At 37.3% G+C, this 23486-nt stretch overlaps 1 long non-coding RNA gene across 1 annotated transcript in view; it reads left to right on the top strand.

Moving 5' to 3' along the window:
- Positions 1-5031: 5031 nt before the first annotated feature.
- Positions 5032-23486, top strand: part of LOC141418231 (uncharacterized) — a 30414-nt gene continuing 11959 nt past the window's right edge. Inside the window, exons 1-3 of the long non-coding RNA XR_012442919.1 lie at positions 5032-5135; positions 5245-5386; positions 18961-19133. This is a non-coding gene — a long non-coding RNA (uncharacterized lncRNA). The remainder of the gene's footprint in view (positions 5136-5244; positions 5387-18960; positions 19134-23486) is intronic.

A 23486-nucleotide genomic window follows, 5' to 3' on the forward strand; every position in this document is an offset into this window, starting at 1 on the left:
TTACAGTTTTTATTATTTGAGGGGTCTTGATTAAATTTGTAAATTGGAGTCTAGAAATGTGTTTCTTCTAATATAAGTGAAAATAGTTCATTTCAGATAGATAATTTAGTATGAGTATGAGATTCTGTACTATAGCCATGCATGGCAGAAGGACAGAGAACCACTCAGGTCTGTAGACTTTTCATTAGGCCCATGAGTTGCTTGTCTGTGGGAAGCTAGGAGTTTCACATAGCATGTCCAGTATTCAGTACTCACTAAAGTTATCTTTTGGGGCATAGCTGCCACTCTATTTAGAGTGATGCTTTTGAGAGTTGTGCTTACACATATATTGCAGTCACTTTGAAAGTGGGGACCAGTGCAGTCATTCCCCAGCACTTTGATTTTCTTGTTAACAATCACACAATTTGCTTTCTCTTCCCAGATGTTTCCACTGTATCAGACTCTTTTATTTGGGGATTATTCATAACTCTGTTCATCTTCTCTTATGTCTGCATGGTTGAGAGCTTCTCAAATTCTTCAGAAGTTCTCTGTCAATCTTATGGCATGGCATGTGGTTTTTATTTCTCAGAAGTTCCTTAATGATTGGGTTGGCTGATGTACTCTCTGTGCTCAGTCAGCCATCATGAAGAAGGGCTGCCTCTGTCTTCTGAATTCTTTGTCAGGACTGCTGGAGAATGAATCTCAACAGGGTTTTTGGAAGAGACTACAACAGAAAGCAACGTCCTTTTTGTATTTCAACAACTTGTTTAAAGCTATTCCAGTAGCATGCTTCATTTTGCTGGAACCTTTCAGTAGGACAGTTTTGTGTTGAGCTAGGGAGGTATAGATCTGGATAACAGCACAGAATTGGAGACAGAAGACATCATGGCTCTGCCAAGGGAGCTGGGTTTCATGCCAGTGAAGACCTGAAGGAATGGAATCAATGACCACTGGGACATGGGGTTGTGTATTTAGTTTGTTACACTGTATTGTGGTTCTGTTTGCTTTTATTTAAAATTAAGTCAACTGGTTTTTAAATTGACTTTTGAAATTTTATTTTACAATATTTACAGGAACAAAATAGACATCTAGTTATTGTTTGGATCCATCAAGAACTCCATTAAAACTATGAAATTTATTATATAACATGTTTATTTTCTATTTATTCTTTTGGTAGTCCTGGAGGTTTGAACTCAGACCTTATACTTGCTAGGCAAGTCCTGTTGTACCATTTGAGCAATGCCTTATTCCTTTTTGAATTTTAGTTATTTCTCAGGTTGGGTCTTTCTTTTTTTTTAGAGTTTATTTTTTAAAATTTAGTATTCATTAATAGTACAAGGATATTTCATGTGAAAATTCCATATATTCATGCAGCATATTTTGATCAAGTTTACCATGTCTATTATATTGCCTTAACAGTTTCCTTCCTCTTTCCCTTTTATTAAGAATATTTGGTGGGTTTCTTTATGTGATCTTTCTCTCTCTCTCTGTCTCTGTCTCTCTCTATATATCATACTTTGATTCTTTTCACCCCTTCCCCATATTCTCCATTTCCCCTCTCTTTCCCATTGAACACCCCCCCCCAGTGTCCCTTTTGCACTCAACTCCCATTATTTTTTTATCATTATAACCTATATTCTATGTATGGGTAAAATATGCAATATTTGGTTTTTTTGAGCTTCACTTATTTCACTCAATATAATGATCCCCAGCTCTACTTATTTTCCTGCAAATGACATAATTTTATTCTTCTTTATGGCTTAGTAGGGTCTTATGTTTTTGCCTATTCTGGCCTCAGACTGGGATCCTCTTATCTCTGCCTCTCAAGTAGCTGGGATTACTAGTGTGAGCCACTGTACCTGGTCTTATTTTGTACTACAAAAATGAGTGGTCATTGCAAAACTTTTTGGAAAATTCAGATAAGTTAATAAAAATAATTTAATGCTTAATCCTTTTATGCAAACACTATTAGCTTTTTAAGAGTATATGTCTTTAGACCTCTTTTTCTCTGATGTCTAAGTTAGGCTTAATAGAAATTGGATAAGTTACTGTTACACAGTAAGTGGTAAAGCCATGTAGTAAACCAAGATGAACTTACTCCAGAGCCTTTGCTTTTAAATACCACAATTTATACCTGGCTTTATGGATCAAATCCTGGCCTTCGAAAGTCCTGGAAAATGCAGGATTATAGCAGTTGGTAGCCATCAGCAAGACAGTAATGGAGAGAGTAATTGAAACATTTTGTTGGGGCCCAAGGGGAATGCTACTATTTGGAGGTCTGTCTTCTGAGTTTCCCCATAGGTCTTGCTCTTGCTGATGTGTCATATCTCATTGGCTCTGAAATTATGCTCTCTTCCAAGTATTCTACAGAGTGGATTCATTATGTTTAGTTATTTTTTTTATATTTTAGGGCGAGACTGCATTACTGAATTCTATAGCAAAACAAAAAAACTCACATGGATTATAATCTTTTAATTATCAACTTGGGTGCTGTTTTCTCTTTGAAGTTGGGCAAAGGTAGAGAAGGCACTGTGCATACTACAATTTTCTTCATTATTCTTCAATTTGCTCATCTTCTTGGCAGGTTCATAGAAGTTAGCAAAGATTCAGAGAACTGGGTTGTCATCACATCTCTCTAAGATCTGATTCAGACTGTGCATTTCAGCAAGGAGCAGATCACAGGGATGTCAAATTGCAGGTGACAGTCCAAAGTCTTGGCTCCAACTGTAAAATACTGATTGCCCAACTCCTCTACTCTGGGCTTTCTTGCTCTGAGGCCAGGCTGGCACTGTTTGCATAAAGTACTGTTCCATTTGAAAACAGCTGTGCCTAGAAGCAGATGAGCGCCAGCAAAGTAGGGATCATAAGTCAGCAGAACTGTGCAACAGAGGCATTTTCTGTTACTGCTTTTGGTGGATGCTGACTAGGAAATCAGACTCCCCATAATCAACAGAACTCTATATCCTGCACTTTAGAAGTTAAACATCTCAGCTAAGATATCCTTAATGATTTACTCTCCTGGACAAAAGCTACAGCTCCTAGATTCTGGGTTTTATGGCACACATATTATGATTTATTTGAAGCAAATGTTATCAGAACTTCTTTTAAAGTGGTCTTTTTGAAGTTTACTAATTTATGATTACAAAATCTTCCTTTTCCTCCCTGGATGAATGTCACTTGGTTCATTTTCCCTGTTTCAGTGGCGTAAACTCCTACCTGGTGTCTAAGAGACAAATTTTAGTGGGGAATCTTAGCCATACTAAGGGACAAAACAAGAGACTATAATTTTGATATCTTAGGGAACTGAGGACTGAATGCTCTCATCATCTGAGTGGGGAATATGCTTTTCCTTCAGTGCAGTTCTTATGCATGACAAGTCCTGGTGCTTTTTGTTTTGTTTTATTTTTATATTTTTACATTTATGGGTCTGTGGTCTTTTTTTTCTCAGCAAAGTCCAGCCATCCATGGAAATCTTTCACTCTTAAGGGTTATATTTTCAATTTGAATTTTGAATTCTGAATTTGAATTTAAGACAGAATTTGAATGAGAATCAAAGTGATACAGGAGATTATGCTTTTAATCAGACATGTGGAAGGAGGTAATCTCTGGCTCTCATCTCTACACATATCCCACTCAACCTAGTCATGAGTTTGTCCTGAGCAACAACCAACTTTTATTATTTATTTATTTGGGATGGGATCTTGCCACATCATGCAGACTGGCCTCAAGCCTGCTATGCTGCCCAGGCTTGCCTTGAACTCAAAATTCTCGTGCCTCAGCCGTCTGAGTCCTGGGATCACAGGCAATGAAACAACTTTTGATGCTGATGGCAAAGCTAGGTTTGGACTCACAGCGTGAGTTCTGGAGGCAGAGTCAGATGCTATAATCAGACTTGCACTATACTAGGTGTGAAGTTTAGAAGCAGAGGCACTAAGAAATGAAGAAAAATTAATAGTTTCTCTTTCCTCAATAGAAAGGCAGTTGTACCATATTCCTGCTCCTAATATATGCTGTGAGGCATCTTCATTGTCTGATCAGATCTTCTCAAATATATTTTAAAAAAATCAGCAAAATAACCACATGAAATTACTAATGATGGAGAAAAGCAGGAAGACATAGTATAATTCTAGCTAATGAGAAAGTCAAGTTAAAATAATTGGCATCTTAAAACAACTTCTATATAGTTGTTTATATGTAGTTTATATAAGAGAATATGTGAATGTAGAAAAGACTGTCCACCAAAATTTAGTGCTGTCCCTTCCACAGTGTAGGATTGCCTTTGGGAGGACCCAGCTCACCCAAATCACCAGAATCCTGGTTCTCCTTGCATTCAGATGTAACCATGTGACTGACTATTCTTTCAAAGAGACAGGAATAATATCTCCCTGACCACTGTTTTAAGAAGCTAAGACCTCTTATATTCTGTGTTCTCTTGTCACCTGATACAGGAGATTTCATATGCCCAAGAATTGACAGAGCCACAAGAAAGAAGGCTTCTTTTTCCCTCAATGTCCACATGGAAGAGTGTGGCCTGGTCAGAAACACTGCAGCTGGACAGAGTTTAATTTTAAGAGCAGCTGGCATTACCCTAACTTATAGAGAAACAGAGGAAAGTTGTGATGATGTATCAGTCACTGCAATGACCTTGTCTGTATTTGTGTTTCTACTTTCAATAGCTTTGATCATGATCCTGCAGATGCTGATGTCCAGATGCCCTGGCAATTGATATACTTAGTTTAGTCATGTAATTCCAATCTTCCTTTGCTACTTTATTGTAAGGATTTAAAAGGAAATGTTCCCCTTCGTCTAAACATGTACTATCAAAATTCTTCATTCGTCAATAGTGATAGAAAATGCAACTAACAAAACTGGTTCCTTTTAAATCCATTTTTGCATGTCTCCTTTTCCCAATGTCACCTCCCACACTTAGGTGGTCATCTACCCTTCCCTAACACAGTTCTTTGATTTCATTGAGAACAGCCGTTTGTCAGATTTAGGCAGCATATGTGCTAATCATAGTTTAATTGGTCTCTCCTGTTCTGTGGCAGTACAGGTGCGATGCAAATAAAACATATATGTGCAATGGAGGTGATTGAAATTACGGTCAACTGACAGGAGGCATCAACCTCTCAGTGCTGGAATAGGCGGCTTATTGGGTAAGACAGGACAATTACCACAAATGGCTGTCAGAATGGTGAGAGCTCCCCACAGGCTTTGAGGCAGGTGTTTGTGACTTCAGTTTAATCTCTTCCTTTCCAATTCCAGGTTGTGTGCAGCCCTTGGCACCAGCTGAAGCATTTATGCAAAAATGTGGGTCACCTGGATGCCCAGCTTGGTGGATCCAGACCTTTGTTGCCAAGGAAGTCATCAGCTCTCTGTGATGCAAGGTGGCCCTCTCAGGGGAAAGGTAACCTGACTTGTAATCCTTTTTGGATCATTTGAGTTTGGTTTGGTAGAATTGTGGACATTTGAAATGTTTTTCTTCCTCTCTAGTGTAACTTCTAGAAGCTATGCTGTGCAAATCTCTTGTTTGATGACTGGCCTCCTGCAAACTTGTGCTCTTGGCCTCACTATATGTAGTTCCTCAGAGCACTGAGCACTTCCACAAGTCATTCAAATTACTTTTATTCCCAGGGAATCTGTTTCACAAGGTTGAAATATTTTTTAAAAAATTGTCTCTTTCAGAATCAAGATTCTGGTGGAAATATTTTTTTAGACCCTTCCTAGTAAAAACCTTGTTTCAATGATCAAATTTTGATCAAACTCAGAATTACAAAAATGATCCAGAGGTTGGATGATGGTAATGCCTTTCTGAGAAACTCCAATCGAGAAAGGAAACCATTGTTAAATATTCTAGATGTCAGTTCTTTTCTGGGGGTAACTTAGCTCGTTCTATTTATTTTTATTTATTTATTGGCAAACATAGGTCCTGGGTAGGTTTTACATATTTATCTCTTTCCTTATAGAAATATAGACCTGACTACTTGGGTCATTTCTGTCAAAATTAAACAATTTCTAGGCTAGTAAAAAATTTAAGCATTACTGTTTTATAGGTCAATTTATAGAATGGACAGTTTTCTAGAAGTCCCTATGGCCTGAAAGGCCTACCCTCCCCCCTTTTTATTTATAGTTCATTTTATATACTTTACCCCCATGATATCCCTGGTGATTGTATGTAATTCATCCAGTTTCTCTTATTCTTATTATAAAGGACAAAAGGGATAACGGGAATGGAATGGCTTGTTAAGAAAAGCCAAGTTCTGGGAGAAATTGGCAAGCACCACTCAGTTATTGGTTTAGGAAAAGCGCTTCTAAATCCTTGCTTGGATGATGGGACTGAATGTGAAATTTGGGCCGCATTGTGGTCCAGATGGTTTCCTTGTTCCCTTGCAAGTCTACATTTTCTTCTTTTTTTGGAGGATGAAGACAGAAAAATGAAAGACTGCAAAACTCAGTTTTTAGTTAGCTTCATGTTGAGCAATGATTGCATCTCACCCGTGTTTTGCAATGGAGCGCTTTCCATAATTACCAGTTAACATATCTGAATATATAAATTGGCATTGCCACCTAGATAGATGCACAACCAGTTTCAAAGCCTGGGGCTCATGTGCAAAGAATTATTGCCCTAGATTGAAGTGTTCAAGGCTGACAATGACCTTTCACAGCTCTGTCCTTTCTGCTAGGAACTTGTTCAGTATCTAATGCATGTGTTCCATGTCCTAAAATCTACACCATTAATTTTTGTCTTTTTTTAAATCAGTTTTTTTCCTAGAGTGTGTTCTATATTTTCTTTGGTACAGTTTTCTGCTCTTTGGTTGGCAGATATTTTAATAAACGGGTTTAAAATAGGATGATTAAGAGGATCAACAAAGGGTTAGACATTACCCAGAATCTGTCTGTACCTTTTGATAGAAGAGCTTTATTTTTTATTTTTATTTATTTTTCTTTTTTTATTATATTCATATGTGTATACAATGTTTGGGTCATTTCTCCCCCTTTCCCCCCACCCCTTCCCCTATCCCCCCAACCCCTCGCTACCAGGCAGAAACTATTTTGCCCTTATCTCTAGTTTTGTTGAAGAGAGAGTATAAGCAATAATAGGAAGAAACAAGGGTTTTTGCTAGTTGAGATAAAGATAGCTATACAGGGAGTTGACATGCAATGATTTCCTGTACATGTGTGTTACCTGATAGAAGAGCTTTAGATTCTTAGTTTGAATTGATGGGAGAAGTTTGGTTATAAAACAGTGTACAAGGAGGAGGAGAGACAAAAACAATGGGGTTGTTTTGTCTTGAGCCGGTTTATACAGTGGAATGGGCTTGTGTTCATTCGTTAGAGGGTCAATGGTTAGAAGTCACCTTTTTTTTTTTTTTTTTTTTTAGTAAGAGTCTTTGGGGACTCTGTGCCTTAACAGTGGTGCTTCTAGGTGCCAGAGTTTGGCACAGAATTAAAGAAGGGGTATTCACATAGAGGACTTTGTGCAGACCACGCTGACATTCCAAGGATGGATGACGCAGGGAGGCAGGAAATGCCCGTGGAGGTAGCTGGAATGAGAGAGGGAGAACAAGCAGTTTTGTGAGAGCACAGTTGTTGACACATCAGCTTATGGATACATATAAGGCATTCTCCAGGAATGACTGTGACGGGGCAATCTTGTTAGTACTCCTTAGAACCATTGAAATTTAGGAGTCAAGCAATTTGTCATTCTGATGAGAGAAGAGTTGGTCATATTCAAGTTATGTATTAATTTATAAGTCTGGTGAATGTTCAGAACTATGAAAGTCTGAGATTCTATCCCAATTGTAGGCTGACAAGCCATCCTACAAGTTTCCTGGATGCTGGTGCAAGAATTGATATTCCTGGGTCAGAGATAAAGGAATTCCTTACTCATATCTCAACAGGCAGCATGAACTTCATGTTCACACAGGCTCCTACAGGATCATTCAGAGAGGGGCCTCAGTAAATATTGCATGTTCAATGGGTTTTTGTCATGGTAGAGAACTCCAAGCTTAAGAAACCCCAATGTTTTAATGGGGCCACTACCAAATTTGACCAACTCTTGCCTCAGAGTGAAATGTTATCTGTCTTACACTAGATAGAGACAAGTCTACTCCTTTGCCCCAGAGGAATCACTACCTCTATCTTCCCAAACTGTTGGCTATTCACACATTTTTGATGAAATAGTCCAGAAAATATGTCAATGCCTCTGCTCAAAAGACTTGCAGAAATGTGAGAATCTGAAGTGTTCTCCAACAATATGTTCCAAAGATGCATGTTTTTATAATTACTGCAGATGAATAAGCCTGAAGTCAATGGTTAATACCAAACATGGTAAAACAGAAAGAGGATTTTGAGGGCATGCTCATCTTTTTTATCTTGTGTGAGTGATACTTGCAGTTGCTTTTCTTCCTTTCTATAATTTGAATACATTTTCCAGGGTGTTGTATCTTTTTTCTTATTTAGACATGTCTAGCAAAAATGTTTAGAACTGGTTCATAATACTAATAGATTTTAGTTTTGAGATGCAGAGGAAGATTTCAGGCTAAGTGTTCCAGTGCCCCTTAAAGAGTAGTGATAGGGACAAGAAGACTTATCATAGCCTGTCTTCATGCAATACACTGGATTGCTTCAGAAGATTAATTAGGAACAATGAAAAGTCTATGTGTGAGTGAGTGTGGGAGAGAAAGGGAAGAGAGAGGAAAGAAAGAGAGAGAGAGAGAGAATGAATGAATGAAAAGCCTTTTAAAGTTCTTAGATTTATTCTGTCATACTTTTAAGGCCTGCCCATGCTTTTTGGATGGTGATTATCTTTGGTAAACATGAGATTAGCCCTAGAAACACCTCTTAGTAATTTAGATATAGTTTAAATCGAAGGTGTAGTATTATAAAATCCTAAAGATTTTGTAGATAGGAGGAGAAAATAAATCAGTATTTTAACTAAGTATTCAAAAACAAAGTGAAAAAGAGTATACATTTTACAGGTAGAGCCTCTTAGGGCTTTTCATTGCTAATCTGTTTGGAATTCGTTGGCCGAGGTGGGATGAATGTATTATAAGAGACTCTATCGAGCCCAATGTGATGGTAGCTTGATCTGACTGTGACTGTGTCTCACATATCACTGTACCCAGTCGATACTCTATTATTGCAAGTTAAGTGGTTTTCTACAGTAGTCCACACACAGGGTATTAGAAGGCTGTGTCTCTAATTTCCTAAGCAATAATGGTATAACCAGTATGCATTTTTTATTATAAAAACTAACAATTGCCTCCACAGAGTTAATAGTTTTTTATATACCATTGGTACCCAGGAGGTTTAGTTATAAATCAGAACAAAATTAAATGTAAAAACATGCTAAATTTTGGCAGAATGAGATTTCCTTTTGTAAAGGCTGAAGTCTTCAGTTTTTCTTGGAACCAAACTTGGTTTTCTTTCTGGTACTTTTATTTTTATTTTATTTAAATGGGGGTATTGTTTCCTGATTAAAATTGATTCAGAATAATTTTAACAACAGTAAGTCACAGCACAGGGTTGGGTAGCATTCTTTATAGCTCCTGGAGGCTGTCTTCATCCAGCCCATTTGTGCTCACCAGTTTTTAGGTGTTAACTATATCTAAGACCTGGAAAGGTTATGAACTTCATAGCAAACAATGTAGTGTGAAAGGGCATTCCTTTTTTCAAATAACTGCTGGTTTTATTGGTTTGGGACTCTCTATTCAAGGACACAATTTACTTGGTGAATTTTTTATCTACTTATTTTACTATAAATAGAAGGTAAGGAAGGATAATAGCTCCTTTCTCTAGGAGACTTGGCCAAGGACTGCTAATTTCCAGGTATCAAAAGCCCCAACCCAAAGTAAAGTAGAATTAGAGCTTCTCTTGAATGATAAGTCCAGGAAGATCAAAGTCAGCACAGTCAAGTTTATAATCTTATAAGAGAGGAGGGGAGGGAGGGAAAGACAGGATGGAGAGAGGGAAAGAGAGAGGTGGAGGGAGAGACCAATTTCTTTGGTATCTCTTTTTTTAAATTGTTGTGCGGGTTGAGAGTACATTACAACCTACTAACTTACAAAAGTTCTTATAATATATCAAATATATATATTAGAGGCAGGAGGATCTTCAGCTCCGGACCAGCTTGGGCAAAACCAGAATAAAATAAAAACTAAATAGCTGGGGCACAGTTCCAATGGTGGCAGACTTTCCTATTATGTGCAAGGCCCTAGGTTCAATCCCCAGTACTATAAACAAACAAAAAGACTAAAAGATTTAACTAGAATATAAGGCTTAACCATTTCTAAAAACCTGGTACTTGACCATTAGTCTGCTCATCTGTAAGAAGACAGAAACACTTAGCACATGGTTTTTCTTTTCCATCTAAAATCAATCAACATATATCACTTTGCAACTTACTGTGGTCAATGAAAATATGCTGAGTCCTTCTAAATGTAAATCTCCCAAAAACATTCTTTAGAAAGGATGGTCAAATTATTAAATGATAGGAATGTTTGTAGTGAAAACAAATTCTTTTAGACACTTCATAGGGACTAAAAAATTTAGGGAATGCTTTTTCTTTTCTTCCTCCACCCCCATTCTCCTTATGGGGTATTTTGATTTTTAAACACTATATAGGAAAACATTTTAACTGTGAATGTAATTCTGAAAACACTTCGAGCCTTGACAATATCTGTCCTGAGCAGCTTTGTATCAGGCTCGCAAAATGGATTCTGGAAAAATAGGGAAGTATTTTTGTTTTCATAATGCTTTATATGCAATTCCCCAGAAACAGCTCAAAAAGATAGATACTCTTTTCTAAAAGGTTGCTGGTTTAGCATTTCCCAACTTATAAAGGTTGGAATTTCCCAGTGGCTCAGTGGAGAGATTTGTATCAGTTATTTTAGATGCACCTAATAGCACATTTGTGTTTGAGATGAAGCGTGAGTCCCACTAGGCAAGTAAGATTGCTCTTAAAAATTGTCTTCCCTCTACCTCCCTCCATGTACACTCAGATCTAAAGTAGAGACTTCTAAATGTTACTCCACGGCTAGATATGACATCCCATCTTAACACAGCAGCACTAGCTGCTCCTTCTCTTTGTGGAGGACATGGCTGGCTGTACCACAGGTGCATCTGTGGAGGCTGGAGATTTTTCACTTCCTCAAGTGAAGCCCTCCCTTAGATCCCTCACCCCCACCCCCATGTGCTGACACAGATGGAAGAGAGAGGAAAGGCTCTGGCAGCACACGGAAAGGTACCATGAAGGTTTGTGCAAACACTGCTTGCTGAGTGACACTTGCCCAGTCACCTAGGATCTCAGCATACTCATTCATTTTGTTTCTCATGTGTCATATGTCATCTTATTTTCCTGTCCTATTCTAGCTTCTGTGCTTCTGAAAGGCTGGGCTTACATGATTCTTTGTATTTTTAACCACCTCTTGCATCCACATGAAGGTCACTCAGAAATGTGCCAAGTGTTTGAAGACGCCCAGTAAGTTTGAATTTGTTAAAAATTCACTTAGAAGAATGAAAAAAAAATCTTAACTTCATGCCAATGTCAAGCTTTTGACATACATGCATTTTTCCTGTTTAGCCTCATAACTGTCTAATGTGAAAGGTAAAATTATTCTTGTTTTGCCCCAAATGGAGAAACTGGATTTTTTAAGAGGTAAATTACCTTGTGTCAGTTAGTAGTCAGGTGGATGTAGGTTTCTTTGTGTGTGTGTGTGTGTGTGTGTGTGTGTGTGTGTGTTGTGTGTGTGTGTGTGGTGTGTGTTACTGGGGTTTGAACTAAAAGCTTCCAGCTTGCTAGGCAAGCACTCTAACACTTGAACCACTCCACCAGCCTTTTTTTGTGTTGAGTATTTTAGAGATAGGGGCTGGGTAACTACTTGCCTGGACTGGTGTCGAACCACAGTCCTTCCAATCTCTGTTTCCTGAGGAGCTAGGATTACAGGCTTTGACTGTCTGTCTGGCCAGAGGCGGATTGCTTTAGGCAGTGCTACATCTGTAATTAGAGCCCAGGTCCCAGACTCAAGTGCTTGGCAGACAGGGGAGCAGGCCTAGGAGGCTTGGGGTGAAGGAGAGATCCTGTCTGCAGACCTTGTCCAAAGTGGGTGGCCTCAAGTAGTATGGTAATTTGGTGTTATCTCTGTAATATGCTTCCTGTCGAGAATTTAGATTGCTGTCTGTAATGAATAGTTTTGTATTTTACCTGTATGTAATGTTTATGGATAATACTTTTATATGAAGTGGTTACCCAGCTACATGACGTGGGATGAGGGCGCTATACCCTCATCCCACTGGATATAGTATACTAGATAAGTTCTGACCTACAACTTCATGAAGACAGTACCAAGCATGTGGTGAGCAGTGAACTAACTGATGCTGTGTATTAAAATATGCACAGTTTTCCAAATGTCCTATAAAAGCGTGTGCACAGGAAATCACAAACGACACGCAGGTAACCACCAGTTGTTTTGGTGTTAATTGCCTCTTGTCTGTTGAGAGTATATTAATGATGCTGATTGAAAAGAGGCAGCTAGAGTACTTCATCTGTTTTTCTTGGTCTTGGTTCTTTCTATCTGTTGTTATTGTGACCACATCACTAGCATGGGTCATTGTCTTCTTCATTGTCCTGAAGTGCTCAGTCTCTCTTTTGACATATGCACTAATAGGATAATTACAGCAAACTGTGCTTCATTTCTTGAAGTTTGCATCTGCAAAGAGTTCAATTGAATCTTGACAGTTTTAGCAACTTCTGTTTCAAGCAGCTATTTCAGAAAGCCTTGTAGTGTGGGGAAGCGATGCTGCCTGTCAATCAATGTGGGAATGCCTGTGCCCGTTGGTGCTCCCTTTAGATGGCTGTGACAAGTCTTCATTCCTATGGAGGAAAAAGACTCTTCTGAGATGTTGTTAAGTCTCAATTGCCTGTCCTTCAATGATCATGGCCTATTTTTCATTTTAAACATGTCCACCTCCCTACTGCAAGGATACTTCTTGCCCCTGGGCTTCCTACATTCCTCAGTTCTTTTTCTTTTTCTTTTTTTTATTCTGGTGGGACTTGAGTTGGAACTCAGGACTGTGCACTTGCAAAACAGGTGCTCTACTGCTTGAGTCACATTTCCAGTCCATTTTGCTCTGGTTATTTTGGAGACTGGGTCTTGTAAACTGTTTTGCTGGCCTGGCTTCCAACCTTGATCCTTCCATTCAAGCCTCCCAAATAGCTGAGATTACAGGTATGAGCCATTGGTGTCTGGCTCCATCTTTTAAACTGGTGTCTTTTTTTCTTTCTTCTCTCATTTTTGTTTTGCTGTTTTTACTTTTCCCTTCCTATTTTTTCCACTTTAAACTATTTGTAACATTATTGTAGAAGTTAACATCATGGCTCTAAATAACATGCTTTAATTGCTACTTCATTTTTTAACTGTGTTTCCTATGCAATTTCAAATGCAGAAAGCAAAGATTTAGCTTTATTTCACCCGGTGCTACTACAAAACAACCATCTTTCAATTTCCCCATTTTTCCAATAAAACTAGTTTGTTTACAGATCTAAATTTGTTAGATCTGTACACTTTTTCTTGTTTGATTAGTTTTTTTTGGGGGGGGGCAGAACAGGGTCTTGCTATATAGCTCAGGCTGGCCTTGAACTTGTTATCCTTCTGTCTCAGCTTCCCCAGTGCTTGGATTACAAGCATGTACCACCATATTGGGTTTAGATTGGTGTATTTATATTCAATATCTGTACTGTTATGGCTTCATAACCTCTATTTACCCTTAAAACACAAAGTGAACTGCATTACTTTCTTCCTGTCTCCCTCCAGAGTTAATAATTGTCATATTTTTTGTTACTTATGTACTTACATACTTATTAGTCCTACCCTAAACCTTCCACCAATTATCTGCCTTTTTCAGTATTTTCAGATGCACCATATAGTTTGTTATCTTTTTGAGGAAATTTCTTCTGGGTTCATCTGACCTTCCGTAACCTTGGCCATCCTCTGTGACCAACCTTCCTTTGCTGTTATCTTGGTGAATCATTTACTCTTTCTCTTGTGCTACATCTCTTGTGTATTTCATTCTGCCCCTTCTCTTTGGTTTATTGCCTGGTTTGAATGAGCATGTGTGTGCTCATTTATAAATATTTTCAGATATTGCATAGTTGCAAACATCTGTGGTCACATGGAGTTAATAATTCCTGGTGATAACTTACCTTTAGAATTTTAAGATGATGAATCCATTTCCTTTTGGATTCCAGGGCTGTTGAGAAGTCTTTGTTCATTCTGATTTCGATTATTCACCCTTCTCCTCTGTTTCTAACAGAGGCAATTTATAGAATGTTTCCTTTCTTTTTAATGTTCTGAAATATCACATCAATGTGCACATTTGTTTTCATCAGTTTTGCTGGTAAATTAATGTGCCTTTAAAAAATTTATTTATTGGACTGGGCACCTGTTGTTCATGCCTATAATCCTAGCAAATTAGGAGGCAGAGATTGGGAGGATTGCAGTTTGAGGCCAACTCAGGCAAAAAGCAAGACCCTATCTCAAAAATACTCAACACACATAAAAAGGATTGGTGAAATGGCTCAAGTGGTAGAGTGCCTGCCAAGTAACCATGAGGCATGAGGCCCTGAGTTCAAATCCTAGTACTGTCAAAAGAAGTACTCCTTTTATATTTTACTATTTTTTGTCAGCATACATTAATAGTACAAGCAGGTTTCATTCTGATGCATTCAAGTGTACTTACTTGGTGGTATTGAAGTTTGAACTTGGGCCTTCACAGTTGCTAGGTGCAAGCTGTGCCACAGAGCCACACCTCCAGTCCAACATACAATATACTTTGAACAAGTTCACCACCTCTCAAGTTCCCTTAGCCCTCCCTCCTCTCCCCTCCCTTTTAAACAGTGCTAATGATCCTTTTAAATTTGGAAGCTGAAGTCTTTCCGTTCTGGGAATTTTCTTGTGTAACAACAACAGTTGTTTGGATGGTTCTTTCATCTTTTCTTCCATCTTCTAATTCATCTTATTCAAAGGTTAGACCTTCTGAACGATTCCTCTGATTGTCCTATCTTTGCATTTCTGTTTTCACTCTGTTTTTGTATTTTGACTTTTTGGGAGGCTCTTTGCTTGCTCTGGCTTCTATTTCTGTGTGTTTCTTTTCTTGAAATTTGTCTCTACACGAAAGGGATTTATTGAGAAGAAATAGTGAAGGATGTTGAGTTGGGGAAAACTATATATATATATATATATATATATTTACAGTACTGGAGTTTGAACTCAAAGCCTATACCCTGAGCCACTCCACCAGCCCCCATTTTTTGGTGATGGGTTTTTTTGAGGTAGGGTCTTGTGAACTGTTTGCCCAGGCTAGCTTCAAACCATGATCCTCCTGCCAGTGACTATACTTATTTTTCTTATTAAGGGTTTTATAGTGATATAATTTATACCATTAGTCATAACCACCATAATGGGTAGGAAATGAACTTCATTGTTTATTTCTTGGTTTTGGTACTTTTTTTTTTGAGTCATAATTTCACTGTATAGTTGAGGAAGGTTGGCCTTGAACTCATGACCCCCTCGCTTTAGCCTCAAGTGCTGGGATTACAAGTGTGTGGCAGCATGCTGGTTCTTTGGTATATTTTTAGTGAGTTTTATTATGACATTTTCATGTATGTATATAATATACCTTGGTCCTATTGTCCCTCCGTTACCCTTCCTTGTCCCCTCTTCCCTCTCCTACTGGTCCCTTTCCTTTTCCCAAATAATCCCCCTTCTACTTTCATTTTTTTTTTTAAATCAAATCTAGATTCCACATGTGAGAGAAAACGTGATGCTTGTCTAAGTCTGGCATATTTCACTTAGCTTGATCTCCAGTTTCATCCATTTTCCTGCAATTGACATAATTGCTTTCTTCCTTATGTTTTAATCATGTGTATGTGTGTGTATACATGTATTCAGAGTTTTCAGTGATTTACTTAGGGCTTTTGATATATAAGATCTTTTCATATGAGCATAGACATAGTTTAAATTCTTCTTTTCGAATCTGGATCCCTTTTCCTTCTTTCTCTTGTTGAAACCAGTAAAATATTGCATAGAAGTGGTAAAAGTGAACACCCTTGTACATTTCTGATTTGGGGAGAAAACGTGGAAGTCTTTCACCATTAAGAATGATGTTAGTTGTCAGGTTTTTTTTAATATGCCCCTTACCAGAGTGATGACCTTTCCTTTTATTCTTAGATTGTTAAATGTTTACATCATGGAGAGTGGTGGATTCTGTCAAATGCTTCAATCTTAAGACGGCCATGCCATTTTCATGACTTTTTTCTATTAAGATGGTATATAACATTGACTTTTGTATGTTGAAACAACCTTGCATTCTTGGCATAAGTCCCACTCACTCATGGTGTAGAATCCTGCAAATAAGTTGTGAAATTCAGTGTGCAGTATTTTTTGAGTCTTATTTTTTTTTCCATCTGTGTGTGAGGATTGTTGCTCCGTGTTTTGATTTCCTGTGCTGTCTTCTGGTTTTGCTATCAGATTAATAGAATGTATCAGCCTCATACAATGAGTGTTCAACTATTTCCTTTTTTGAAATTTGTGAAGGCCTGATGTTAATTCTGTTTTAAATAGAAGAATTTACCAGTGAAGACGTCTGGGCCTGGGGCTTTTGGGGTTTGTGCAAGGAGGCGTTTTTTGGTTACTTACTTAACTTCTTTACTTTTTAAAGTATTCATATTTTCTGCTTGTTCTTAAATCAGCCTTGGTAGTTCAAGTTTTTCCTAGATGTTTATCCATTTCATCTAGGCTTTCTAATTTTCTGGCAAATGCTTAATAATAATGTAGCTTTATAATCTTATTTATTTCTTCATGTTAGTAAATAATGCCTCCTTTTTTCCCTTACTTTAGTCATTTGAGTCATCTCTTTCTTTTTGTCTTGTTCAGTTCTGTTAATCTTTAAAAATACCAATTTTGGGGGCTGGTGAAGTGGCACAAGCAGTAAGAGAGTCTGGCTAGCAAGCAGAGGCCCTGAGTTCAAACCCCAGTGCCACCAAAAACCAAACAACTTTTGCTTTCATTGTTTTGTCCTTGTTTTTCTATTATTTGTCTCACTTATTTCCACTGTAATCTAATAATAATTTTTTCCTTATACGTACTAGTTCCTCCCTGCCAATTACTTATAATGGAAAATTAGGTTTCTGACTTAAGATCTTTCTTCTGTTTTTAATATAGGTCTTTATAACTGTGAATGTCACTCTAAACACTGTTTAGCTATATATCCCCAATTTTGGTGTATTATATTTTTTGTTTTTGTTAGCATCAATGAATTTCCTAATTTTCTGTGTGATTTCTTTTTTGGCACATTGATTATGAGGACTTTGTGGTGTAATTTCCACATTTGTGAATTTTCTAAATGTATTACTGACTTACATATTTATTTTATTGTGTCTGAAGAGCATATTTTTTAATTATCATATTATAATACTGGGGGTACGTCATGACATTTACAAAAGTTCTTATATCAGAGCTGAATTCACCCCCTCCATCTTTCTCCTTAATCCTCCCCTCCCCCCATTCCTGGCATAGTTTCAACAAGTCTCATTTTTCCATTTTAATACATGAGTGTGTAATATTTTCACTACATTGACCCTCCTGCAACTTTTCCTTATATCTCCCCCTCCCACAGGTACCAACCCCCAGACAGGCCTTGTTTTACCTTCTTGTGGTGAACATATTTTGTACTATATAAATCCTCACACATACTGAAATTTGATGTACAGCTTAGCATATGCTCTACCCTAAAGAATGTTTCATATGTATGTGAGAAGAATGAGTATTGCAATGTATATTCTGGGGCTGTGGAGTGCAGAGGTCTATAGATTCTTGGTAGATCTAGTTGGTTTGTAGTGTTATACAATTGTAGTTCCTTTTTGACCTTTTGTTTAGTTGCTATGTCCATTATTAGAGGTGGGTTTTAAAGCTTCCAACTATTTTTGTTGAGTTGTGTATGTCTACCTTTAATTGTGTCAGCTTTTACCATGTTTATTTTAGGGCTTTGCTGTTAGTTGAATATATGTTTATAGTTGTTGTATCTTCTGGGTAGAATATAAAATATTTTTCCTCTGTCTCGTAATAATTTTGTCCTAATATTTTACCTGTTTTGCCTGATATAAATGTAGCCACTTCAGTTTCTTTTGGGTACTATTTGTATGTTATAGTTTTATTTTCTTTCTGGTTGTTTTAATCTATCAGTTTAAACAAAAGCAGCATCTTTCTTATACAGCATTTAGTTACATTATGTTTTTGTTTGTTGTTCTTGTTGTTTTAGAATTTGTTTGCCAATCTTTATTTTCACTGAGGTATTTAATCCATTTATATTTAATGAAATTGCTGCTACATTGGAATTATGTCTGCAAGTTTTTATTTATATTCATATGTCTTTTTTTTTCTATTTTGCTCTATTCCTCCATTGCTGTTTAGATTTTTCTTAGTACCCTGTGTAAACTTCCTAAAGCTGCTATTTTCCATAGCTAATGTGATTGTTAGGTTGTTGGTTTTCAAGGCTACTGCATACTTGGATAGAGGGGGATGGGAGCAGGTCAAGACAGGACCCACTCAGATGTTTTCCTTAAACAAAAAATTCCTCGGATTGTTTTTACTGTTCATTAATCTCCAGAGTTGTAAATAATGATTTTGACTTTTTTCTGGTGTTTCTGTTGCTCAAATGGAGCAGTGGATGTTCAAATGCTCTTTTTCTATCCTGTCAGAAATGCTTTTGGGAGGTTTTTTTGAAATCTGTTTTCCATCCTTTCTTCTGATTTACTTATTTTCTGAGCACTATTTTTTTTAAATATAAATTTCTATGCTTGTTTCCTGTAAACAAGAGCCAGGATATTTGATCTCTCTGAGGATATTAAAAGTTAAAATATTTTTTTACTTTCTAGAATCCATTTCCCTTGATTTGTTTTAACCCCTTTGCTTTATCTTCTAGGTTAGAATTTTCTTTACTCAACAGTGGCGACTATACTCACAAGCAGTTATTGGATACTCACTGTATGCTACTCACTCTTCTCAGTGTCTCAGCCATATTAGCTTATTTAACTCTTGGAGGTCAACACTGTAACCCCCCAGTTTTACATGTGGAGAAACTGAGTCCTAAAGGAGGTAAGTACCTTACCTAAAATTATGTAGTATGAAATTGCAGATTTGTAATCAAGTCCAATGTGACATCCGCTTCTTCTTTCTTAGGTATCACCTCATCCTTGGGTCATCTATCGGCCTTAAATTCTTTGAGTGGGCTTGTTGATTGCGTGGGTATCTGGTGCTGTCTGTGGGGTCAGTTGGATGCTTTTTGGCTTTCTTATTTCCCTATAGAATGTAAACTTTTCTTGTCTTCTAGTCAATTATCACTAGTTCATTGGCTCTCCCTCTTCCAAAATTTTGTTTCTGTTTTGTCCTCTCAAGTCTATGCCTTAGGGGGAAAAAGATTTACTCTCATTTTAGTGGGACTTTGGGAAGAACCAGAATTAAAGGCACATTTTCAATACACTTCCTTTTTCATCATTTAAAGGATACTTAAAAAATTACCTCTGGTGGTTTTGTTATCTGAAGTTCTTAGGGGTCTATCCTGTTTATGTTATCTGCTGATTTATCATGAACATCAGATTTTCTTTTTGAGGTCTATAATTTTATTTTGCATGTGTATCCTCCATGGGGCTTTATCCATGGGATTCCTGATGGTTTGGGCTGAGTCTTTATCTAAATAAATTCCTTATTTTCTCTAGCCAGGTGCTCCAGGACCACTTTTTATATTAATTTCTTGCCCTAGGAATACAGGACCCTGCAAGGACAGTATACAATAAAATCCAAATTCATGGGAAGATAGGTTTGTGGTTAAGAATATTCTGGGGGAGGCTACCTTTACTTCCTGCACCTGAACCAGAGGGCATATAAAGGTCCATTTCACTGAGCAGGCAGCCCTATGTGTGTCCTGAATTAAAGGTAAGAGAGCCTATTTTCCACCTTTCTGCTGGACATAGGTCCAAGGTCTGACCTCCTGTGTGTGTATATATCCTAATAGAAGCCCCTGTGCTGATTGAGACCAGACAACCAACCCATTCTCTAAACCAGGAAAGTATGGCATCATATGAGTAAATTTCCTTCTATCCTTATATTTGAACCCTAGAGATTTTTCATTATATTGGAGGGGGAGAGTAAATGAAGAGGGTAAAGAAGGTTGAATATGGTTGTGGTACTTTCTATACATGCATGAAAAAAATATATATATACACATATGTCACAATGACACCTCCTATATAGCTATCATATAGTGATAAATACATTAAAAAAGATTTTCCATTGTCTTATTGTAAGTTTGGATATATATTGGAAACAATACTTGTGGTATTGTAATCAGAATATTTATATGCTTTGTAGCAAGAGGTTTTTTGGTTATCTGATATATTTTTCTCTAAAGTCCTAAAATAACTTTTCTTTTTGAATTTTTTCATATATACTTGATAGATGTTATCCTCACATGGAGAGTATGTATAATTCTTTTCATGGCTCTTAAGTCAAGAATGCATTTTTAATGTAGGCTAATAGAGTTTGTGACCAGGTCAGTAAAAGTAATAATAGTTCTCTTGACATTCTGTGTGGGCCCGACCCAAGTGGAATATGCCATTGCTGTTCTGGATTCTGCAACTTCTAGAATATTAATAGACCTGGGTGTGTCATGAGAAGGATAGTTAGGATGTTGAAATAAAAGGGTATTATATCATTGGTGGGATGGTTTAAAACAGGGAGCTGTAACTTGGAAAAGAGAAAAGTTGCTGGGATATGATGAGTTTCGTTGTGAAAGACCGATTAGATTTATTCTTTCTGTCTAGAGGGCTCCACAATAGCCAGAAGTTACAGAAGCAGATCAATTTGGGCTTAATATACAGAAAACCTCTTGCTAACTAGAGGCATTTCACATGAAAAGACAGCTCACCCTATGGACTGCTGATGCTGTCCTTTCCCTATTATTGAGATGGGTTAAAAATAGACATTATCTTTTATCTTTTCATTAATTTTTTTATTAGGATATATTCGTTGTACAGGGGGGATTTATTGTGACAATCCCAAATAGGTTTATATTAAACATTGGTTAGATCACTTCCACTGTCTCTCCCCTGACCTCCTCCCCATCCCACTTAAAACTACTGCAAGAGTTTCTGCAAAGAGGTTTCTTTGTTCTATTTCATATAAGTGTATGAAGTCCATCAACCAAACCATATTCCCTCACCTTAATCTTTGTTTAACCCCCATACCTGTTTCACAGCCCTGTCTTTCATTATTAATATCTAAGTCAATGTTCAAAGGGGTTTCCCAGTGTATCCCCGCTGTGAGTATACTTTACTTTGGTCTGTTCAATCCCTTCTGTTACTCTCCCTTACCTCTTTACCCACCCCCCCATTTTTCAACAGCCTTCAGTACACATCCTTATATCCTCCACCCTTACAGATGTTATGTTTTATGATATTGTAGATGTGCTATCATTCTCTTTTCCTTATCTGAGTTCCATAGAATAGTTCCACTGTTACAAACATGTTCTTATACATGAGTTTGTATGTAATCATGCTTATTTTTGTATAAATGTTTATCTTTTGGAGACATTATCTTATTTGCAATAGTTAAGATATCAGACTCTGGAATCAGAAACTTGGGTTCAAATCCTGACTTTGTCACCAACTAAATGTCTGACTACAGGCAAGCTCTTTAACTTTTCTGAGCCTCTGCTTGCCTATCTGTAAAATGGTATACTAATGGTACCCATGAAAAGTTGTTAGAATGGTATACAGAAAATGATGAGCCCTGAGAAAATGTTTATCAATATAATTATCTTACTTTTTTTCTTTTTTGGTGGTACTGGGGTTTGAACTCAGGGCCTCATGCTTGCTAGATAGGTGCTCTACCACTTGAGCAACTGCACCAGCTCTACTTGTAACATTTTTTTTTGGTGTACCAATATCATTTTCACTCTTATCTCTGAAGGATAAAAAAGAATATAGAATTTAAAAAGTCTCTACTGGAGTTATGAGTGACTGTTAGTTTTTTAAGGCTGCTACGACAAATGACCACAAATTCGGTGGTTCAAAGCAACAGAAATTTATTCTCTCACAGTTCTGTAGGGCAGAAGCCTGGTATCTCTTTCAGTGGGTCAGAATCAAAGTGTGATCAGGGTTGTTCTGTTTGAGGCTCTGAGGGTAATCTGTTCTTTCTTCCAACTTTTGCTGCCGTTGGCATTCCTTGTCTCACGGCTGCATTCCTCTATTCTCTGTCCTATGGCTTTTTTCTTCTGTCTGTAGTCAAATCTTTTTCTACTTATCTCTTCTAAGGGTACTTGCTGTTGAATTTAGGATATACTTTGATAACCCAGGGTAAGCTTCCCTTCTCAAGATCCTTAACTTAATGTTGTATGCAATGTCCTTTTTTTGTCTGTAAGAGGACATTCATAAGGATTCTGATGTGAATATCTTTGAGATCCACTACTTAGCCTATCACAGTGACTTTTGTGAACATCACACTAATATTGGCTCAGAGAACAGCTCTATAACAACTTGGGCAGGTTTTGCATCTGTGCCTTGAGTGACCTCAGAGTTAGAGAACTAATGTCATTGATTGTTAGGTTGTAATATACCTTTCCTTGCTTTTCCTATTCTCGACAACCTGTGGTTTTGGAATTATTGTTTTAAATTTCCTATTCCAGTTTGCTTTCTAATTGTTTACATTCTACTTTGATGGTTGATCTATAAAAGAATGTGCTAACCTTGAGTGAGTTTATCACAATCCATGCTTGAATGATTATTGGTGTTTTCTGGTGGATGAACTATCACATTTAAAATATGAGAAGTATGTTAAGTAAAATTCTTATACTTGCAAGGGTCAAAAATAACAGTGACCTAAGTAGTGACAGGAATTTACTGGTCCACGTAACAGAGAATTTCAGGAACTGCTGTCACTCTACCTGGACACAGTTATTCAAGTAATAAATTGATTGCTTAGGACATGGTCCCACCAACTCTTGAGTGCTGGTTCTTTCTCACTGACTTTACTCAGCAGGCAATGCTAAAATGACAAGGATATTATAATACCAGCAGGTCCAGGCCATCAAGCTATCTTCTTGGAACCTTAGTGGGAAGAGGTCCATTTTAGCATAATTTCTAAAATTTACACTCATTGAGATGGCCAAGGTGTCATAAACCCATCCCTGGATCAAACCAGTCCCATCCAAATTGCAGGAACATACAGTAAGGAAGGAGGGTTTTCTTTTAAAAAATAAAAAGCCATTATCAGAAGAAAGGAAAATATTTGCTGGTCAGGCCACAGTAACAGATGTGATATTCAAAACATTACATGTAATATGCAAAACATCACATATGCTATATGTAATCATAGTTTCAACTCTAAGTTTTGCCTGAGGCTTATGGAATCAATCCCATTGCTCTGTAGTCATGTGTCAGCCTCTGTGTACAT

The sequence above is a fragment of the Castor canadensis genome, chromosome 16 (assembly GCF_047511655.1).
Source record: "Castor canadensis chromosome 16, mCasCan1.hap1v2, whole genome shotgun sequence".
Classification (NCBI taxonomy): Eukaryota; Metazoa; Chordata; class Mammalia; order Rodentia; family Castoridae; genus Castor; species Castor canadensis.